The sequence below is a fragment of the Xenopus tropicalis genome, chromosome 3 (assembly GCF_000004195.4).
Source record: "Xenopus tropicalis strain Nigerian chromosome 3, UCB_Xtro_10.0, whole genome shotgun sequence".
Classification (NCBI taxonomy): domain Eukaryota; kingdom Metazoa; phylum Chordata; class Amphibia; order Anura; family Pipidae; genus Xenopus; species Xenopus tropicalis.
This window is the reverse complement of record NC_030679.2, coordinates 107,947,543-107,961,419: the sequence shown is the minus strand read 5'-3', so window position 1 is coordinate 107,961,419 and position 13,877 is coordinate 107,947,543. Positions and strand designations below refer to the sequence as shown.

General features: G+C 41.0%; 1 protein-coding gene and 1 long non-coding RNA gene across 2 annotated transcripts in view; one reads left to right on the top strand and one right to left on the bottom strand.

Annotated features, from left to right (window-relative positions):
• Positions 1 to 2,565, top strand: part of LOC116409774 — a 59,113-nt gene extending 56,548 nt beyond the window's left edge. The window contains exons 2-3 of the long non-coding RNA XR_004222047.1: positions 1,420 to 1,568; positions 1,862 to 2,565. This is a non-coding gene — a long non-coding RNA (uncharacterized LOC116409774). The remainder of the gene's footprint in view (positions 1 to 1,419; positions 1,569 to 1,861) is intronic.
• fes (FES proto-oncogene, tyrosine kinase) overlaps positions 1 to 9,435 on the bottom strand; it is a 72,114-nt gene extending 62,679 nt beyond the window's left edge. Inside the window, exon 1 of the mRNA XM_002932240.5 lies at positions 9,225 to 9,435. The gene's annotated coding sequence lies outside the window, so the exon portion shown is untranslated. The remainder of the gene's footprint in view (positions 1 to 9,224) is intronic.
• Between the last annotated feature and the right edge of the window lie 4,442 nt (positions 9,436 to 13,877).

Genomic DNA, 13,877 nt, shown 5'->3' with positions numbered 1-13,877 from the left:
GCTACGTCACCAGTACTAGGCTGAAAACGCCATAGTCAGGGGCTGTGTGGGTTGTGCTGCGTTTTTAGGCTGAAAAAATACGCAGCGTAAAAACGCCACGTCTGGCATTAGCCTTAATATTAGAAATAGCAGGCTGAAAGGATACTGGGACTCTGCAGTACAAAAGATTTGTAGTGAGTCCAGTTACTACACTGGTTCTGACATCAAATGACCAATTCAGCACAGAAAGAAGCACAAAGAAATGGCAGCCATGAAGAGATTCCACAGAACACTATTGGATATATTTTTGTGCAGCAGGTAATAACATAACCATCACTCCTATGGTCTTCAGAGCAAGCAACAGGAAAACGCTGAGATATACAGAGCATTCTTTTCTTTTAATGCCTAATCTGTGTAATTTAATTGATTACATAAAGTGTCATTTATATAAAGTTTATATTGCCCAAGTCACTGAGAAATTGTGATGGGAGATAAATAAGGGCAATGCCAATTTATTAAGCTTTAGTTAGGACTGTGGCATAAGTTAAGGGCAGCACCTGTATCACCAGTATAAGGACATGGCCCAGACTTAAAGGGGACCAAGGGCAGCACCTGTATCACCAGTATAAGGACATGGCCCAGACTTAAAGGGGACCTGTCATCCTAAGAAATAACTGCAGATTCTTTTCACTTGTGTTTGTCAAGCAAAATAAACTTCACTTACACCATATAAATTAGTTTAATCTTATTTTCTTCACAATTGCAGCAAACAGACAGGTGCCATTTTGTGGACACTGTTATTAAGGCAAGCTTTGCATCCTGCCAAAATCTTATTTCTGTGCCAGTATGGGGTACCTGATGCCCATGTATATGCACTGGTTACAAAATTAGATTGTGAGGAGGGAGGGGGAATGTGAGGAGTGCAGCAACATCTGAGAAGTTCTGACTTGAAAGTGAAAGTAACTGCCAGCCGTACATAAACGAAGAGGCTCCAAATGCACCGGACACAGGAGGTTCACTAAAACTCGATCTTTATAATTCCATCTAAAATCAGAACACCTGATGCGCTTCGTGCGTTTGCGCACTTAATCATAGGCTGATGCAAATGCACGAAACGCGTCAGGCGTTCTGATTTTAAATGGAATAATAAAGATTGAGTTTTAGTGAACCTCCTGTGTCCGGTGCGTTTGGAGCCTCTTTGTTTATGTATGATTCTGCCTTTCCTAGATAAGGCATAGAGGTGGGGCAGTCAATATATGATTGACAGTTTTTAAATGCTTTTATAATGGATATGAATGTGTTAATAAAAAAATTAGTTTGTGGTACGTATTTAATATGAAATAGGCTTTTATTATACAGCTTTTTATGCCTGGGTGACAGGTTCACTTTAAGATCCTCTCATTTGGTAAGATTGCCAAAATTGCCATATTCGTTGTGTAGGTCTGTCGAGCATGCCCACAGAGGGATAATCTGAGGAATCAGTCTGCAGGATCCAATTTGGCAGCTTAAAGCTGCCTGTGTATGGCCACCTTTAGGCCCATGGCCTCTGCGAAGACAAGTCGACTGCGGTAGCCAAGACTTAACCTTAGGTGAGTAATCTCCTTGTGGGTCATGGCCCTTCGGTCAAGACAAAAATTGGTTGTGCTACAAAAAAAAACAATTGCGTTGAGCTTTACAGAAGCCAAAGCAGCCATTATATTCTATGGCACAAGATGTTCGTTAAGAAGATTAAAATAAAACAGTTATGTAAAGCTGTGATCAGTCTTATGAAATAATGGAAGGTCCGTTAAACTAAAAATGGAAACTTAAAATTTTAAAAGAGCACAGCTTTTTGATCACCTTTATAAAATAGTCTTATTGTGACATTTCTTGTCTCTGGCAGGGCGCTTGTTCTGGAAACGATAGATATAACAATGGAAGCTTTATACAGGAAGATTGCTCACTTTCATGCATCCCTTAAAGGACTGACATTTGGCAACAGAGTGCACTATCTACTCTGCATACTCACTTCCTGAATTAATTGCAATCATTGCACAAAGCTGTAGTGTTCCAGAGGAAACGTGCTATCATTTATGTGTGTCATGCCACAGAAAACTCCATAGTGACTGCAATAGCCTGGGTGTAGAGTGGGCACCCTGGAATCCCAAAAGCCTTTCCATTTCCCAGCACATATTAGATCCAGGAACAATAACTCTGAAAAATGACTGTATTTGGTCTATGACTGTAAGTATCAACTAGAATGCATTAGGCAAACATTTGCTCTTAGATAAAGAAGCTGGGTCTTTACATGGCCTTAAAATCTAAATGTTTATATTTTCTGCAGTGCTGACAATGATTCCTGGAACAATATAGCAAAACCATTTGATTAAGGGTTAATGTCCTAAGCAAAGATTAGTCTCCCACAGTAGATCTCTGCTCCCGGGGGCAACTAATCTCTCTGAAATGCCTTTCCACTGGCAACAAAGGGAATTGCCACTGGAAAGGCCTATGCATTAGTTCGGTTTTTCAAAATAGTGCAAAGTTGCCTGCAGGAGGAAGCTTTGCAAGACTTCTGAAAACTTATGCAATGTGTAGGTCTTTCCACTGGCGATTCCCTTTGTTGCCAGTAAAAAGGCATATTGGAGAGATTAGTCACTTCTGGTACCAGATATATATCTATGTCTGTGTGGGACATTAGCCTAAAGGCCGTGTATACACGTGAAGATTCCCCACCTGCCCTGGGGCAAAACTATTGAATTATAATGGCGGCAATGGGGCAGTCGATCCGATCTTTTAACCTGCCCGATCGATATCTGCCCAATTTCAGGCCAGATATCAGTCGGGTATGGCTGTCATTTCTGCCCCTACACGGGCTGATAAGCTGCTAAATTGGTCCAAGGGACCGATATCGGCAGCTACGATCGGCCTGTGTATCGGGACCTTAAAGGAGAACTGAATTCTAATACATTGTTTTAAGAAATACATACAGTACAATAGTACAAACATGTTTCTATGAAAATCAATGGGAATGTGTCAGGCCAAAATGTTCTTTATTCAGAAAAGTGCCCACGGTAGTGCCTACACTGACTGCTGACACATGGCTGACATAAATCAACAGAACCCACTTTTGCCAGTGAGTGAGATGCTGAACTATTATTTACTGTGAGGCTCATTTGGGTATCTGTGAGTGGGCATACTGTAAGTCACCTGGCATGTAAGCACAATTTTTATAAACCCTAATATAAAATAAACAAATGCCTAATTTCAGGTATCAACAAGCACAAAAGGACACCCAACTGGTTCCTACTGGCTTTTTATATATAAATCTTTAATAAATGAAGACAATGAACTACTGTTGGGTCTGCAAGAAGCCTGTTGACAGTGTTTCAATCCCAAACTTGCTCTTTGTTTCTAGGAAAGTTGGTAAGTATTAGGAAAGATTAAAATCTTATGACCCTCAGAGTTTGGCCATACATAGGGCCTGGCCGGTAAAAATTATGCGTGATACCACTTATTAATAGGAAAGAAAGATAAATATATAGGAAGGGCTACATTAGATTTCACATTAAACAGAGTTGCCACCTGTCCAATTTTGATCCAGCCAGCTGCTCTTCACCTGCGTTAGTAGTGTTAGTACCGCCCCATGAGGAAGAATGGGATGCATTTCTTTTAGTGCTCCCCTGCATTGGAACTGATGAGTACTCCACTGCAGGGCAGCACTTAGACTTGAGGAACTGAACTTTTACTTGAAGCAATGCAAATGGTTCATCTACCTAAAAATCCCTAATCATACACATTTTGGGAAAAAGTAATATTGTTTTGATTTTTAGTCCTATTATATGTAAAACAGGCATGGGACCTGTTACCCAGAATTCTTAGGACCAGGGGTTTTCCGTATAAGGGACCTTTGGATCTCTATACCGTATGTTTATTAAAAAAAACATTTTATAATTACAGAGAAAAAGTTAATCATTTATTAAAATTAGAATTATTTGCTTAAAATGGGATTTGGCCTTCCCGTAATTTGCAGTTTTGTGGATAAAAGGTTTCCAGATTACAGATCCAATACCTGTACAAGGAAGCATTATTGCAGTCAAGATAATAGATTTCACAGCTAATAAAAGTTTAATAAATTCACTATAGAAATAAAACACTGGGGGTAGTTAATTACCCAAAGAAATATACAACCTGGCCTAATATTAAATACAGTACACTAATTTCCTTCCAACTGCTCTGCTACAAATGCTACTCCAATAAACTCCAATGGAACCCTGGTACACAGAAAGGATTCCTCCCCAGGCTCATTATCAGTATTTATTTTCCACAAAATTATGGACATTCAGAACAAATGTGAGATTTCATCATAACTAATAATTAATATTTTAAAAAAATGGAGATAAGCATGTAGAATACAGCATATTAAAGCCCCAGGAGTTGGACCCCGCATATATATGTGTATTTTAAGAATTTCACTTATTCACACAGCCAGATCAGATCCCAAAAAATCGAAACTTGCTATTACTAAATTCAGTGCAACTAGAAAGTAGCAACTTGTGTAAAAAATTGCAAACCTCTAAAGCAGATCTGTACAGGACATTACAGCTGAAACAATCAGCACTTTCAGGAACAAAATTCTGAAACTCAGAATTGTGTAATTTTCTGGGATTTACAGTACTTCAACACAGACAATACAATTACAAAACCTAAAATGGTACTATTCTAGGAAAGCAATAGTGTTGCAATACATCCAACCACATGCTTGGATTTATTTTGTTACAATAGAACAGGGGTGCCCAAAAGGTAGATTGCGGTCTACCAGTAGATCACTTTAAAGTTTCTGGTAGACCTCAAGGTGGAATGTAGTGGGATGACATCCCGTCACTTCATCCCCCCCCCCCCCCCCCCCCCCCAGCATACTGGAGCTTTCGAGTGTGGCTGCTCAAGCCATCCATCTTTGTAGTTCATCCCAGTTTAGAAGATTGTCCCCACCAGGCCACTGTATATATTTGTCCCACTTAATATATGTTTCTGTGTGCAGACTACAAAGTGGGCCATGCTCACTTTTTGCTTATTGTGCCAAATGATAGACGTTACACTATTTTAACTGTGGTAGATCTCATGCGGAGGCCAGGTGGCAAGAGTAGATCACAGGGTGACAAAGTCTGGGCACCCCTACAATAGAATCTACAGCCCATGTCCAATATTAAAAGATGTGGGGACAATTTAGTAATATAGGTGCTAAATAGTACCAGTGCAATTATTATAGGCAAACAGCTAGCAAATACAGTAGTTGTGAGCTGTTTACTGGAATTTACTACTGTTTGGTCCAGCATCTCTTCTTTACCTCCCTGCCTGCTGGGAGTTAGCATTATATTTGTCGGATACGATAAATCTGCTCTACCACGGGCACTCCAGAATCTCCCGAAAATGTTTTTTCTACCTGCAATAAAAGTAAATCACCAGTGGAAAAACATACGCATTGCTTCATTTTTCCAGTTACCCAAAGTTGCCTCTTGAGGTTAGTCCCCAAAAGCAAGTGATATTGTAATGAAAGAAATGTAATATTCAGCTGGCAGCACAGGATTCAGCAGTAATACATTATGAGTAGGCTGTGACTCATGCAATAAGAGTGTCATTTGTTACTCGTTAGTAACTTTGGGTGTTCACTAAACAGCACCAGATCCTTCACATCACTTGGAATTGCAATTCCCAGATCTCAATAACAAAAATAAAAGACCCCTGAAACAAAAAGTCTGAGTGATAGTTTAAAAGAAGCATAAAATCTTCTGTGTAACCAGACTCGGCTCTTAGCTAAACCAAGGCCACAAGATAAACCTCAATCTGTTTCAGGAAACTGGCCAAGAAACACAATTTAAACATTATACAAAATCAGCAGGTTGTATAAAGTGTATTCCAACATAAAAACTGTGTTGTTTTCTTTGCAGAAAGAAACAAAATGTTATTTTAGGCAATTTTCCAATACACATGAATTACACATTTTCTATTGTTTCAGAGTGATTTGTAAATGTAATTGTAGCTGAAAGCAGTTTTTCTTTATTCCTTTCGGTTCTCTGGTTCTGACTTTTGATACAATGTAGCAGAAATTAATTCTCCTCAAGCTCCCTTAATCAGCTGGCATCTGCCAGATTGTTTTGGGAGTCAGAACCACAATCCAGTTAACAGGCAGATAGACACTGCCCTAAATAAGCAGGGACGGGTAGACAAATGGACAGATGGTCTAACTGTGCTACAGTATGCTGCATTAGCTAAAGAAACTGTACACTAAAGGGTGCTCTTTTATACCCATAAATGTCTTCTTTGTCAATTGGATTATTATTTTTTGGGTGTATTAAAGGAACAGTAACACTAAAAAATAAAAATGTTTTAAAATAATTAAAATATAATGTACTGTTGCCCTGCACTAGTAAAAGTTGTGTGTTTGCTTCAGAAAGACTACTGTAGTTAATAGAAATAGCTGTTTTGTAGCCATGGGGGCAGCGATTTAAATTGAAAAAAGGAGAAAAGGCACAGGTTACATAAGAAGATAACAGATAAACTGTGTACAATACAATGGGAATCTGCTACTTATCTGTTATCTGCTTAGTAACCTGTGCCTTTTCTCCTTTTTTTAATTTAAATGGCTGCCCCCATGGCTACACAGCAGGGTATTTATATAAACTGCAGTAGTGTTTATGAAGAAAACACACAACTTTTACCAGTGCAGAGCAATAGTATATAATATATTAATTATTTTTATACACTTTCATTTTTTGGTGTTACTATTCCTTTAAAAAACTCCTTTGTCGCGGGCGACTAATCTCCCAAAATGCCATCCCACTGGTGAGAATGTAAATCGCCGGTGAAATGGCATACGCGGCGCCGCAATTTCCCCCGGAAGCTGCCTTGAGAGTCAACTAATCTCCCGTGTGCCACAGCCCTTAGGGTGAAGACACGGAGCTAATTAGTAGCAGCTACTTGCCATGGCTACTAAATGCCAGAAAATACCCTGCCATAGACAATACTGAGAATTGCCTTTGCTAAAACGCAGAGACAATTATCAGTAAATGATCAGTATTATCTATTTTTGTAGTTGTGACAAGTAGCTGCTACTAGTAGCGCCATGTGTCTTCACCCTTAGAGGTGGAAATGTTATAACCTGGCAAATGACTGTGCATTGCAGTAATTTAATAACCCCACAGTTCCACAAAAATGCCCAATAAATACAGTTCTATCAATAGAACTGGCTGACTGGTAAGTCAATGAGCCATTTAGAAGTGCTGGTTACTATATTTGTAGAATTTCAGTTGGTGAGCTTGAAAAAGGCACAGGGACCAAAAGAGAGGCCCCTGGGACTGAATTTTTAGCAAGTTTGTTGTCTCTGACTGCTTGCAAACTTATTCATAGTTGGTTACTCATTTAGTGTGCTAATCTGGCTATTAGCCTAGCAAATTTGACTTTAGTATATTTTCCAGCTATGGTGATTCAGTGTTTAGTGAGCAATCAGTCTCTCCTGGAAAGTGAACACAGCAGTCCAACATGTTTGTTCCCAAGCCTGACCCCAAAGCACCTAAAGCCTAACTTCCCAATGTGACTAAATCACCAGCACTCAGAAAGGAAGGACTCATACAATTAAAGGCATCTGTGAATCCTAACTGCTACTGACCAAATTTTATAAATGAGCTTCCCTTACAGAAAAAAAAAAAAAGTTTTTACGCTGTATATTCACCAAACAGGCTGCATTCAAATTACATACAAAAGTGTACAACGTCCTTTGAAATATTGGGGCACTAAGAATTACTTGGAGGGCCACATTGGCTCCGACGAGCCTCGAGTGGGACAGTTATGAGCAAGTATATTTTAGGTGCATATAAAGATCTGTATGAGCTATTGGCTAGAAACACAGTAATAGATAATAGCCCTTAAGGTTCCCATACACGGCCCGATTATAGCTTCCGATATCGGTCCCTTGGACCGATTTGGCAGCTTATCGGCCCGTGTAGGGGCAGAACTGAGGGGCCTGAAATTGGGCAGATATCGATCGCCCAGGTTAGAAAATCCAATCCAAACCGACTGCCCCATTGCCGCGTGTAGAATTCGATCGTTTGGCCCCAGGGCCAAACAACCGAATTCGCCTACATGCCTCCCCGATAATGGTCACCCGTAGGTGGGGATATTGGGTGAAGATCCACTCGCTTGGCGACATCGTGTATGGCCAGCTTTAGTATAAAGTTGATTCAGGGACTGGTCTGATTGCCATATAGGAATCAGGAAGGACATTTTTTCACTTCTGCGGCACATTATAGAGGCTTTAGAAGGGTTTATTTAGCTTTCTCTGGATCCTTTCCAACAAGCAAGTTAGGCAGGTTTTACATAAACATAAAAGATTGAACTTGATGTAGTGTGTCTTTTTTCCACCTACCTCACTATGTTACTATGTTAAGAGTTAGGTGTTATATTGTAATATTCTAGATTTAGGCCTGAGGTCTGTTAACCCTAAAGGACCTGCATGACGGGTCAGGTCAAATTTGCAGTTTAGTACTGTTCCAACACAATAATCTATTCTGCATGCCAATGGCAGAACTACAGGTCCCAGAATTCCTGAGCAGCCTGAACAGGTATTTTTTAACTGTCCATGGAAACCATCAAAAACTGGGGCGCTCAGTGTCACCCAGCTGCGGTGCCGCCCATCTTGTGGCTCTCTCTGGGCAGCTGTAGGTGCGGGAAGAGCCCACGTCTCTGCTGAGGGGATGCATTTTGGCCATATACTCCATCAAACACCTGGTTCTATAGCTGTTCATTTCGCTCGACTTCGTCCTGCGACTCACACTAATTATGTCCAGCAATAATAATAATAATAATGACATTTGGGCTCAGTACATTCTTTGAAGATCACTAGTATAGGGCCAATATGTTGACGGTCAACTAAGCAACCAAGCAGCTCCCGGGTGCACTCTCTGAGAGCCAGGCTGCAGCTGCTTAACAGCTAAATGTACCTATATTCACCTTTATATTTTGAAGTTTTATGAATCGTTCACAGGGTTAAAAACTTTCTACTGCCTGTCCGATGGCTCAGGCAGGTCCCCCCCCCCTTTCCGCCGGTAATGGGTCAGCTCAGTTACTACGTTGTACTGACAGGAGGTGAGGGAGATAGTTCGCAGACAGTCACAGCTACAGTGGGTTATTATAATGGAAGTGGTTACAATAAAGCAAATCTGCCTCGAAACTACTTCCAAGCTCAGTATCACAAGTCAACATGGAGCACTTACCGCTGAGGGTGCAAAGCTGCAGTTCCTGTGAGTGTGCCTCACGCACTGGAGCCCATGTCCTACTGTCTATGGGTCTCTCGGATCGGTTTAGCCGATGCCTTCCTTCTGCTTTCCGTGTTCCGAGCCTGTCAGTGAGAGAGTGAAGCAAAGGCACTTCCCACCCGGCGTTTAACTCTCGCTGCCCCGTCTTACTGCTAAAGCTGTGATAGAACAGAGGAAGCTGCTGCAGGCTGCCCATCTGATAACATGAATGTAGGAGAGGTATTATGGCCTCCCTCATACTGCGGGGCATATTAGTAATTAGGCTAATGTGTACAGCACTTACCTGGGGGTCCCAAGCTGTCAATACAGCTATAGAGAGAAATGATCCCCCACATTGCTGCTACTTGCTGAACTATTGCTGTTCATCTGGCCAAACAACTGCATATTTACATGTACCAAATGTAGCCACTTTAATGTATGTATGTATGTATATCTTTATTATCTACTTACAGTGGCTTGCAAAAGTATTCGGCCCCCTTGAACTTTTCCACATTTTGTCACATTACAGCCACAAACATGAATCAATTTTATTGGAATTCTACGTGAAAGACCAATACAAAGTGGTGTACACGTGAGAAGTGGAACGAAAATCATACATGATTCCAAACATTTTTTACAAATAAATAACTGCAAAGTGGGGTGTGCGTAATTATTCAGCCCCCTGAGTCAATACTTTGTAGAACCACCTTTTGCTGCAATTACAGCTGCCAGTCTTTTAGGGTATGTCTCTACCAGCTTTGCACATCTACAGACTGAAATCCTTGCCCATTCCTCTTTGCAAAACAGCTCCAGCTCAGTCAGATTAGATGGACAGCGTTTGTGAACAGCAGTTTTCAGATCTTGCCACAGATTCTCCATTGGATTTAGATCTGGACTGGGCCATTCTAACACATGGATATGTTTTGTTTTAAACCATTCCATTGTTGCCCTGGCTTTATGTTTAGGGTCGTTGTCCTGCTGGAAGGTGAACCTCCGCCCCAGTCTCAAGTCGATTGCAGACTCCAAGAGGTTTTCTTCCAAGATTGGCCTGTATTTGGCTCCATCCATTTTCCCATCAACTCTGACCAGCTTCCCTGTCCCTGCTGAAGAGAAGCACCCCCAGAGCATGATGCTGCCACCACCATATTTGACAGTGGGGATGGTGTGTTCAGAGTGATGTGCAGTGTTAGTTTTCCGCCACACATAGCGTTTTGCATTTTGGCCAAAAGTTTCTATTTTGGTCTCATCTGACCAGAGCACCTTCTTCCACATGTTTGCTGTGTCCCCCACATGGCTTGTGGCAAACTGCAAATGGGACTTTTTATGGTTTTCTGTTAACAATGGCTTTCTTCTTGCCACTCTTCCATAAAGGCCAACTTTGTGCAGTGCGTGACTAATAGTTGTCCTATGGACAGATTCCCCCACCTGAGCTGTAGATCTCTGCAGCTCGTCCAGAGTCACCATGGGCCTCTTGGCTGCATTTAAGATCAGCGCTCTCCTTGTTCGGCCTGTGAGTTTAGGTGGACGGCCTTGTCTTGGTAGGTTTACAGTTGTGCCATACTCCTTCCATTTCTGAATGATCGCTTGAACAGTGCTCCGTGGGATGTTCAAGGCTTTGGAAATCTTTTTGTAGCCTAAGCCTGCTTTAAATTTCTCAATAACTTTATCCCTGACCTGTCTGGTGTGTTCTTTGGACTTCATGGTGTTGTTGCTCCCAATATTCTCTTAGACAACCTCTGAGGCCGTCACAGAGCAGCTGTATTTGTACTGACATTAGATTACACACAGGTGCACTCTATTTAGTCATTAGCACTCATCAGGCAATGTCTATGGGCAACTGACTGCACTCAGACCAAAGGGGGCTGAATAATTACGCACACCCCACTTTGCAGTTATTTATTTGTAAAAAATGTTCCACTTCTCACGTGTACACCACTTTGTATTGGTCTTTCACGTGGAATTCCAATAAAATTGATTCATGTTTGTGGCTGTAATGTGACAAAATGTGGAAAAGTTCAGGGGGGCCGAATACTTTTGCAAGCCACTGTATGTACACATCGCTGTACAGTATAATACATTAATACAAACGGGGTTATTAAGATAAAAATTGATAAATACAAAGTATAACACAAAATACAAATAAATACAAGATACAGTTGCAATAAGTTAACAGTCAAAGACACAAGAGGATGGAGGTCCCTGCCCCGTAGAGCTTACAATCTATATAACATGAAATTTCTTGGCCCCACTACAAAATCATTTAAGGGCCCTACTAAAGTGTGTGAATAAGACCCTTTTTTAAAATAAACATTTACAGAAGGGCTTATCAAATCAATATATATAACTCCTGGCACCCAGTAGCCACTTGCTCTATAGTCACACCACTGCAATGGAGGTGGAGGGACAGTTTGTATCAATCCAATCAATCTGCACTTATTGATCAGATAACACAGGGGCCAATACAGAGTAGTTGGCCACAGACTGTATCTATAGGCAAGCGTTAGTGCTACTAAAGGGCCCAGAGTCTATTTTTTATTGTGTAAATGAAAGGATCTTACAGACCTACTATCCTACAGCAGTGATACTCTGGCTAGGCATGGGTAGTATTTACTATATGTCCTGTGTATACATATATCTACCAAAAGTGAGGTAGCTTCAGTGTGATTAAAACACTAGCCAAAAAGTATGTTTGGCACAAGCCCTAATCATTACAAGGGGGTAAAGTGTGAGCTATAACTCTTTGTATGCAGATATTTTATAATAGACCAGTATAAGTAAACCTGTGGCTCTGGGTTATAGCAATAGCCATTACTCACAAACCTCCTTGTGGTGTTTGATATCTAAAAGTTGCCAAACACATAGCTCATCTGCACATGTACGGTGCCCTCAGGAGGGCTGCAACCAACATCTGGACAAAATTGCCCAGATATCTATCTGACAGTTTTAAATGTTCTGTCAGGTGAGTACCAAACAGGTCTCCATGGGCTCACTGTATAATGTCCTACTGGCCATTGGTAGGATCAGTCCAGTTCCAAGTTTGTAGCCAAATCTAGTTTTGTGACCTTGCCAGAGGAGCCTATTGCAACATACATGTCTAGTTTAATAGATAAAAAAATCTAGCATGACACCATGGTTGATATGAAACCATTATGGTCTTATATCAGTTCTTTACACCTGTTTTTTCATGACATTTCTTTATATTGTTAAAGGTCAGTGTTAAAAGATGTGCACGATCTCTCAGCTGCTACATCACTAGCAACTTATTCTTATTATAAGGGTGGTCCCTCTTCAATATAACTTTTAGTACAATATTATTATTAGTATGTCCTATTCCTACCAACTTCCATATTGGTCGTCATTATTTATTTATTAATTATTAGCCTTATCTTTCCTCTTTCCAGCTTTCAAACAGGGGTCAGTGACTGCTGAGCAAAAAGCTTTATAACTGAAAAACCACGACAAATAAAAAAAAAGTCCTATTGCAAATTGTCTCAGAATATCACTGCCTAAATCATATTAAATGTCAGTTTAAAGATAAACATCCCTTTTAAGATAAGGCACAAGTAGAACTATAATATACTTTCATGGTGATAGCATTAACAACATCAAAGGAAACCTTTACACACCCGTAGAGATTGTAATTACTTACCTGATACCCAGTGCCAGTGCTCTTGTTAGCAGAAAACTGCACCTGCCTGGGGTATTTTAAAGGAACAGTTCAGTGTAAAAATAAAACTTGGTACTTAGATAGGCTGTGCAAAATCAAAAATGTTTCTAATATAGTTAGTTAGGAAAATGCTGGAGCAGGGGTGGGCCAAGCCGACCGGGCGCCCTAGGCAACCCGGTCGGTCAACTCCGCCCACCCCGCCCCCCCCCCCAAAGGGCGCATGCGCGCCAAAGCACAGGAGGAAGTGCAGGGAGGGCGGTGCGATCAGATCGGTCATTGCCTCCATCACTAATAACAAGCGGCGGAGGCAATGACATAGTAGCACTAGGGGTAGGCAGGAGAGGCTCCTGCCTGCGCCTTCGATCGTTGCGCCCTAGGCAGCTGCCTCTTCTGCCTACCCCTAGTTCCGGCCCTGTGCTGGAGGGAGCAGATGTCTAACGTAATAGCCAAGATACTACTTCCTCCTTTCAGCTCTCTTACCTCTTAGTTAGTCAGCAACTTTAGAGGGGGGGCACATGAGACATAACTGTTCATTTAGTTTGCTTCTGATCCTTAGCACAAAGGTCAGATTCAAAAGCAAACAGTTATGTTCCATATGGCTCCCCTCAAGTCACTGATTGAGTACTGTGCTGACTATTATGTTAGACATAAGCCTTTAGCCTTTATAGAAGACATTTTTGGCTAATTGTTTGGTTTGTATTTGTTTGCAGTCATTTTCCCTCCACCATGTAGTAATGTATTATACTATAATGTTCCCTTTCAGTGTAAATGCTTATAAAATTAACTCCATCATTCCACTCTGACTTTCCCAGTCATTTAAGTGTAAATCTACTGCCAGCTGTCTGCTTCAAATATTTGAAGATCTGACACTTTTATTTTAGGTCAATGTCCATGGCTGGTCCTGGGGGATTTCAATGCTTTGACTTATTGCAAGTTCTTTTTTTTAAGGAAGATCTACTGTATAA